This window comes from Hyaena hyaena, unplaced genomic scaffold, assembly GCF_003009895.1.
Source record: "Hyaena hyaena isolate Hyena2069 unplaced genomic scaffold, ASM300989v1 scaffold_621, whole genome shotgun sequence".
In the NCBI taxonomy this organism is placed as follows: Eukaryota; Metazoa; Chordata; class Mammalia; order Carnivora; family Hyaenidae; genus Hyaena; species Hyaena hyaena.
Window position 1 is genome coordinate 776,893 of NW_024081249.1, and position 8,825 is coordinate 785,717.

Sequence of the window (8,825 nt, forward strand, 5' to 3'; positions counted from 1 at the left end):
CGTGTGTCGGGTGTGTACACAGCATGCCAGTTTGCCCAATGGGAACCAAGATCAGGTGTGGGGGGCGGGACCTTGCAGTGAGGGACGGTGTTTCAGTGTTTGAGGGTGGGCGGGGCAGCCGGAAGTGGGCAGGGTTTGCATGGAGGCGGGGCTTTGTTGGCAAACCTGTCTGGCTTTTTGAGGTTTGTATCATTTTTAGGACGTTGATTTTAGTGTGCTTCTGGGTCTTGTCATCTTAAATTCCTAATTCAGAAGGGCAAAGTTTATTTTCTTAAAAAATTAGAATTATTGCAAGCTTTTGATTTAAGTTAGGAAAAGTTGAATTGGTGTTGTTAACTGGCCTTTTTAGCGTTCAAGGTAAATTACAGCCGGGATGCTGTAATTTACAATGGAAGTCAATAAAATTTATGGAAATTAGATAGTTTTAGTCCCAATGTAGAGATGAAAAAAACTGAGTTTTGAAAATGATAAATTGCCAGACATTAAGTGTTAGCTGGGAATTAAAGCCAGAGGTGCTTAATGCTAGAATCTGTGGGCTCAACCACTATTCCTGTTCAGTAAGCCCTAGTTCTTGTGTCCTCCCTTAAAAAAATAAAAACTCCTTTCACTCAGCGTAGCACCCTCAAGTTCTATCCATGTTGCTACACATGGCCAGATTTCATTCTTTCTCATTGCCAGGTAGTATTCCATCGTATAGATAAACCACATCTTCTTGATCCATTCATCAGTTGATGGACAATTAGGCTCATTCCATGTTTTAGCTATTGTAGAGAGTGCTGCTATGAACATTGGGGTACATGTGCCCCTATGCATCCGCTCTCCGGTAAGTCAGGCAGAGAAGGACAGATACCATATGTTTGCATGTATAGGAGGATTAGGAGGAACTTAACGGAGGACCATGGGGGAGAAGAAGGGGAAAAATAGTGGCGGAGAGGGAGGGAGGCAAACCATGAGAGACTCTTGAATGCCGAGAACAAACCAAGGGCTGATGGGAGTGGGGGGGAGGGGAAGGGGGGTGATGGGCATGAAGGAGGGCACTTGTGGGGATGAGCATTGGGTGTTATATGGAAACCAACTTGACAATAAACTATTTAAAAAATTAAAAAAAAAACCTCCTGTCACTTAGCTCCTGGATAAGGTCACTCTGAAAAACTACCTTCACTAGCCATTATAAATGTTAATACTGTGGAGATATTCCCATCTAACTGTTTAACAAATATTAATTGTCTGGAAAGTGAAGCCCAACCTCCAGAACATACAATACAGAGAGCTCTAGTCCAGCCCAGCACATCATTGTCGTCCTCAGTCACAGCTGAGTCTGTTGAAGGTTGGATCCCTTCTTGACTAGTCAAGGGTATGGCAAGGACATTCCTAGTGAACTTCTCTCAAGAAGTTTAGTGATAGAGGAATGGAAGGTAGTAGAGAAGTTTGACTTACTCAACATACAGTTGCTGCACAGGGTGATGGGAAGAAACGGACATCTCTCAGAACAGAGGGGGAGGAAAGAGGCTCTGCCCCAAAAGGAAGAATTAATAATTCTGACACAGCCTGCTCTTTTTAGTTTCCCTGTTTTTCTTATTTCTTATGGCATTCACACATGAAATGAGAGGTTCTGAGAGATTAATTAGTATGTCTGTATTGGGTTTTATAGCAAACTTTACTCTCAATATTAAAACTATCCTGTAAGTAGAACACTCTTTTAAAATGTTTGTAAATGTAGATTATATGTTCAATTGGCAATCTCTCACAAGACACAGAATTCATTTTAGACTGATTGGGTTATTCTCTTCCTGAAAACAGAACCCAATAGTGGTGGTTGTCACCATTTCTGGAGAATAGCAGAGAGATGGCTCATAAACTCTACTGAGGCTTAGCTTCACAAACCTACCTGAGCCCTTTAACTGAGATTTCCATTCTGCTTCCTTTCTGCTCCTCTTAAAATCTGACAGCTGAGTTGCAGGGTTTTTTTTTAAGGACCGCTTTATTGAGGTATAATTGACATATAGTATGTGGAGCATATTTAAAGTATGTAATTTGTGAAGTTTTGACGTATATCCATCCCCCATCATCTAGTTGAGTGAACATATCCGTCATCCTCAAGTTTCCTCATGCCCCTTTGTAATTTCCTCCTTGCATTCCTCCCTGCCTCCCACACCTAAGCAACCACTGATCTACTTTACGTCATTATAGAACTCATTTGCATTTTCTAAATATTTATGTAAGTACAATCAAGAGTTTGTATTTTTTTGGAGTCTGATCTCTTTTACTCAGTATCATTGTCTAGACGTTTGTATTGTTCTGTGTACCAACAGTTCACTCCTTTTTTATTGCTGAGTGTATTCTGTTATATGGATGTAGTGCAAATTTCTGCTCATCTGTTGGTGGACATTTGGGTTGTATCTAGTTTTGGGCTATTACCAATAAAGCTGCTATGAACATGTGTGTACAAGTCTTTCTGTGGACATATGTTTCGTTTTTTCTTGGGTAAAAATCTAGAGGCGGAATGGTTGGATCATATGGTAGATGTATGTTCAACTTTTAAAAAACACTTCTAAATGGTTTTCCAGAGTGGTTGAACCATTTTACATTTCAATCAAGACTGTTTTTAGAGTTCCATTTCTTCCACATCCTCACCAATTCTTGGTATGATGAGTTGTTTTTAATTTTAGCCATTCTGATAGGTGTGTAGTGGTATTTTGTTGTAGTTTTAATATGTTTTCCTAATGAGTAATGATGTTGAATATCTTATATTTTTAATGTTTATTTTTGAGAGAGAGAGAGAGCAAGCAGGGAAGGGGCAGAGGGAGGGAGACAGAGGATCCAAGGTGGGCTCTGCGCTGACAGCAGATGGTTGAATGCAGGGCTTGAACCCACAAGCCACAAGACCATGACCTGGCTGAAGTTGGAGGCCTAACCAACTGAGCCACCCAGGTGCCCCTTGAACATCTTCTTATGTTACTTACTTGCTATCTGTATATCTTTTTCGTGAAGTGCCTATTTAGATCTTTGTTCCATTAAAAAAAAATTGGGTGGTTGTTTCTCTAAGTCTTGAGAGTTCTTTACATACTATGGATACAAGTTCTTTATCAGATATATGCTTTGGAAAGATTTTTTTTTGTGTGGTATGTGTCTTGTCTTTCCATTCTCAACAGATGAATTTTGAAGAGCAGAAGTTTTAAATTTTAATAAAGTCCAATCTGTTCTTTTATGGATTGTGCTTTTAGCGTCATTTCTAAGAAATATTTGCCTACCTTAAGCTCACAAAGACCTTTTACTGTGTTTCCTTCTAGAAGTTTTACAGTTTAGGCTGTATATTTAAGTCTCTGATTCATTTTTTTTTAAATGTTTATATTTATTTCTAGGAGAGAGAGAGAGAGACAGTGTGAGCAGGGGAGGGTCAGAGAGAGAGGGAGTCACAGACTGAAACAGGCTCCAGGCTCTGAGCTGGCTGTCAGCATAGAGCCCGACGCGGGGCTCGAACCCACGAACCGTGAGATCATGACCTAAGCAAAAGTCGGACGCTTAACCGACTAAGCCACCCAGGCGCCCCTCTCTGATTCATTTTGAGTCAAATTTTTTAAGATTTAAGGCATGAATTCAAGTTCATATTTGTTACATGTAGACACCCAGTTGTCCTAGCAATGTATCTTAAAAAGGCTCTTCTTTTTCCACCATGCTGCCTTTGTGCTCTAGTCAAAAATCAGTTGTTCAATATCATTTTATAAACATTTTATATCATATGTATTCATTGTCAGCTATATGTCAGACAGTGTGCTAGCACTGGAGATATGTATCAGTAAGTGTTTTTTGGTTGCAGAAACTAGAGACCAAATATTGCCAACCTGAATAAAATAGAAATTTATTGGAAGGATGTGAGGAATAATAGAATTAAAGGAAAAGTTGAACAATTAGGCATCAGCTAACTTGATTGATCAGAAAAGGCAGGGAGTTCCCCCAAAGGACAGTAAGATCCTATTAACAAAAGAAGAGGGAGTGGTGCTGGGCAGATATCTCCTATAGCAGTGCTTCCCAACTTTTTTTTTTACATCCATTCATGATAAATGATCAGAAATGGGCAGTGTACAAGGATAAACTGATGGCGATTAAGTGGTGTCTATACTGGACATGGTGAGAAACATACATCACCTTTCTTTATATTATGTAATCGTCAGGGAAAGACAAAAATATTAGGAAGATATAAAATTTTGAATTTATATAAAACTTCTCAATAAAATCTATTTAAAAATTTGATGAGGAACTTGAACTTGTATCCATGATATGATTTTTATTTCAAACCTTTATTCAAACTTAATTATAATAATAATAAGGAAAGTGTATATTTCATAACTATATAACTTGATGAATTTTTAGAAAGTGAGCACACCTGTTTGTATTCCAATTACATATATTTGCATAACAAATTACTGCTAAACTTAGTAGTAAGTTTAAGTAACAAGTTAAGTAACTTGGCTTAAATTAGCAACATTTATTTTGCTTATGAATTTGTAATTTGGGCAAGGCTTGGTAGGTTAACTTGAAGGCTGGGGACTGGGATCATCTGAAGTCTCCTTTACTTATATGTTTGGCTGTTGTTGCTACCTGTTAGCTGTGACCTTAGGTATGTCTGTGACCAGAACACCTTCAATGGGCCTTTCCATGTGATTCCTTGATTTTTCATAGCATGGTGGCTGGGTAGCAAGGGTGAGCATCCCAAGATAGAAGGCCAGGTGGAAGCTCTACTGCCTTTTCTAGCCCTGCATTAGAAATCATGGAATGTCAGTTCCAGTGTATTCTGTTTGCTGGAGATGAGTCACTAAGACTAGCCCATATAAAAGAGGAGGAAACTGTACTTCACCTTCTAATGGAAGGAGTGTCAAAGGATCGGTGGATATGTTTTTAAAATACTACACTTACCTAACCAATTCCCTGATCAAGAAGCAGAACAGTACCATTGCTCCAACCTTGACTTCTTATCATTACCTGCTGCCTGCCTAAAAGACAACCACTATCCTCATTCCTAACACCATAGCTTAGTGTTGCCTGTTTTTGTAATTTATGTAACTGGAACCATACAATATGTCCTCTTTTGCATCTAGCTTTCCTTCAACATTGTGAGATTCATTCATGTTTTTCCATGTAGATTATTATTGTTTAATATTCTATTTTGTAAATAGCACATAATTTACTTATCCAATTTATTGTCGGTACACATTTGGATAGTTTCCAGTTTTGACTAATCTGAGAAGTTCTGATTTGAAATTCTAGTACATGTCTTTTGGTACTTATATGTGTCATATACACATACACTTCTGTTGAAAATACATGTAGGAGTGAAATTATAGGGTATGTGTATGTTCAACTTTAACAGACACTGCTAAACAGTTTTCTAAACTCTGTCACCTGCAGTGAGTAATCATGATCATGATTTATTAATATTAGGGTTTGTGCTAGAAATAGCTATACACAATCCCCTTTCAAGACCTATTAATAATGATACTCTCAGATTCTTGATAGTTACTATTGATAGAAGAAGGCTGGGCCCCAGCTGGCTCTGTTGAGCAGTATTGTGGCTTCTCCAGCTTGTTGTCTTCTCACCTGATGGTTTAGGGATGTAAGAGCAATGTTTCAGTGAACAAAGCAGACCCTATGTGGCCTTTTATGGCCTAACCTCAGAAGTCTACCCAGTCTTTGTACATAAGTGATGACAAATGGCAGAAGATAGTTTATTTTTTTCAAATAGAATTCAGATAATTTAGTATTTTAAAATTGTGCTCTAATTGTTCTTTCACTAACAAGTATAGGTTGAAATTCATTATGATAATGACAGCAGGTTTACAATCTATTCACATTTTTCATATCAAGTAGCTCATGATAATAATAATGTTTCCCTCTAACCATACACATCTCATCTTAATAACTTTATCTGGGATTCTAATTGTTAGTAGTAAACTATTTTTAATATTACTTTTCGAAGTTGAATTTTTGCTTTCAGTCTATGAACTTAGTTGTTACATGCTGAAATAGGTCCAGAGGGATAATGAAGTGAGTGCCCTGGGATAGTAAGACTGCCTGAAAAGACGAGAGGATGACTTTGATATCTGAACTTGGAGACAGAGAGCCTATCTGAAGAGGTCTTCTTACATAGTCAGCCCATGGTGATCTCTCAAGAAAAGACCTGGGGGAGTAACACCTACATATTGTTGTTCTTTTCCCTCTGATATTGTGACATGTTGTCAATACTTTTACTAATATTTTCTTTGAGAATGGCACCTTTCCATCTCCCTTGCTTCATTGGTTAGCAATATTGATAATTTCCATGCCAGTTAGTAAAATGAATTGATTCTGCAATTGCATAGGGTCAGCTCCATTTTACTCCTGTCTTTGGTGGTGTGGTTGTCATATTGTTACTGCTACATGGGAACTTAGGAAATAAGAAAAAAAAACACTCCTTTTTATTTACCTACATGTTTGCCATTTCTGATGCTCTTCATTATTTTCTATAGAGCTAATTTTCCATCTGGTATCATTTCACTGCAGCCCGAAGAACTTCCTTGAATTTAAAAAAAATTTTTTTAACGTTTATTTATTTTTGAGAGACAGAGACAGACAGACCATGGGTTGGGGAAGAGCAGAGAGAGAAGGAGACACAGAATCTGAAGCAGGCTCCAGTTAGCTCTGTTAGCACAGAGCCTGATGTGGGCCTTGAACCCACGAACTGTGAGATCATGACCTCAGCTGAAGTTGGACACTTAACTAACTAAGCCACCCAGGCACCGCTTGAATATTTTTTCTAGTGCATACCTGCTATGTTCGTTTTTTAAAATGGCTGCACATTCTTTGACATTTTTTCCACCAAGATAATGAATCTTTATTTCCTCCTCTTGAATCTGGATAGGATAGTGATTTCTTTGACCTGTACAGAACAGCAGTAATGAAACCCTATGATTTCTGAGGCTAGGTCATAAAAGACTGTGAAGTTTCTGCTTTATTCACGTGAACACTTGCTCTTAGAGCTTTGGAGCCACCATAAGAGAAGACCATCATGCTGAAGAGGCCACATTCTGGACAACAGAGCCAGCCTAGCCCAGTGATCTAGTCATCCCTGCCATTGTGAGTGAAGCTGTCTTGAACCCTCCAAACTTCTCATTAACCAGGTGAATACCCCCGAGTGATTTCCCTTCTTCGGTGCATAGACATTTATAATTGTTTGCTCTTCCTGATGGATAGACCCTGTAATTATTATATAATGCTCTTCTTCATCCCTTGTTCCTGGCTTTACTTTAAAGTCCAGTTTGTCTTATATAAATATAGCTACTCCAGCTTTCTTTTGACTTCCAGTAGCATGATATACATTTCTCCACCCCCTTACTTTCAATCTGAAGGTGTCCTCCAGTCTAAAATGAGTTTCTTGTAGACAGCAAATAGATGGATTTTTGTCTTTTTATACCCAAGTGACTTCCCTTGATGCCACAAGGAATATAAAGACCACATAGCTGAAATTGCCCAAATCCCTGATTCTCTTAATTGTGAGATATAATAAAAATATTGTTTTAAGCAACTAGTTTTTAGAGATCGTTGTTTTAAGCAACAATTTTTTGGAGTAGTTGTATAGTATTAGATAAGTGGAACAAACATTGGGGTGCTGTTGTAACAAAAAACTAAAATGTGGGATTGGCTTTGGCACAAGAGGTGAGGCAGAAGTTGGCAGGGGTTTGGGAAGGCTGTTAGGGGGATCCTGACAGGCACGGAGGAGGATGCCAATGAGAGCCTAAAGGAAAGTAAGGAAAATTGTTGTTGAAAACTTGAGGAAGGGAGGATCTTGTTCTGTCATGGTAGATGGTTTAGCAAATGTCATAACATGGAAAATCATAAAACGTATTTAATGAACTGATGAATTTGGCTTAGGAGATTTCCAGGCAGAATGCTGAAAGTGTAAACTATATTTTATTTATTTGTTTTTAACTTATGTATCGTAAGGTATGCATAGACCAAGCTGTACTAAATAAGGGATTATTCGACTCTCAAACAATTTAGAGAAACTATGTAGAAACAAGGTCTGAAAACAAAACTATTTCTTATCCTTAGTTTCTCTCAGCAGAAGATACTCAAAGGAAGATGGAGCCACAGAACAAAAATTAAGTTCAAGGCCCTGTTAGAAAAACATGGACTCAAAGTAAAGATGAAGGACTGTAAAGCCTTTTGTTATGAGTTCAGAAAGAGATAAAGCCTTGTAAAAACAATTTTGAGATAATTCCTAAGGGGCTGTAGTACAGACTCTCTCTCCTAAGTAATAAGGCTTCTAAGAATCTTAAAAGTATTATCCCACAGTAGCCTTCATAGGGAGCCCAAGGTGGAAAAGGGGTTGTCTAGAAGATATTTGCAGATGTGGTTTTTTATCTAATAGAATAGATTCTAAATTGATACTCAAAAAAATCCACAAAGTTTTAATAGTAATAATATTGCTTATGCAAAACACACAGACTGTACAAAATGGAGACTTTTGTACCTTTAAACTTCTGTGGACAGGAAGCAGGCGGAGTAGGCTACTCAGCTACAGAAATGGGTTAGTTAGGGGGCACCTGGGTGGCTCACTTGGTTGAGCATCCAGCTTCGGCTCAAGTCACGATCTCATAGTCTGTGAGTTCAAGCCCTGCCGGCTTCTGGGCTGACCCACTCAGAGCCTGGAGCCTACTTCGGATTCTGTGTTTCCTTCTGTCTGCCTCTACCCTGCTCATGCTCTGTCTCTTAAAAATAAGTAAACATTAAAATAAAACAAATGGGTTAGTTCTATGGAAAAGAAAGAATGACTTAGAGGGCAAAACTAA

At 38.3% G+C, this 8,825-nt stretch overlaps 1 long non-coding RNA gene across 2 annotated transcripts; it reads left to right on the forward strand.

Moving 5' to 3' along the window:
- Nucleotides 1-117: 117 nt before the first annotated feature.
- Nucleotides 118-8,240, forward strand: LOC120248949. Of its 2 annotated transcripts, none has more exons than XR_005532719.1 (3): nt 118-182; nt 7,012-7,154; nt 8,096-8,240. It is a non-coding gene; the product is annotated as an uncharacterized LOC120248949 (long non-coding RNA). The 2 variants fall into 2 exon arrangements; XR_005532720.1 differs by having other exon boundaries at nt 8,099-8,240.
- The last annotated feature ends 585 nt before the right edge of the window (nt 8,241-8,825 follow it).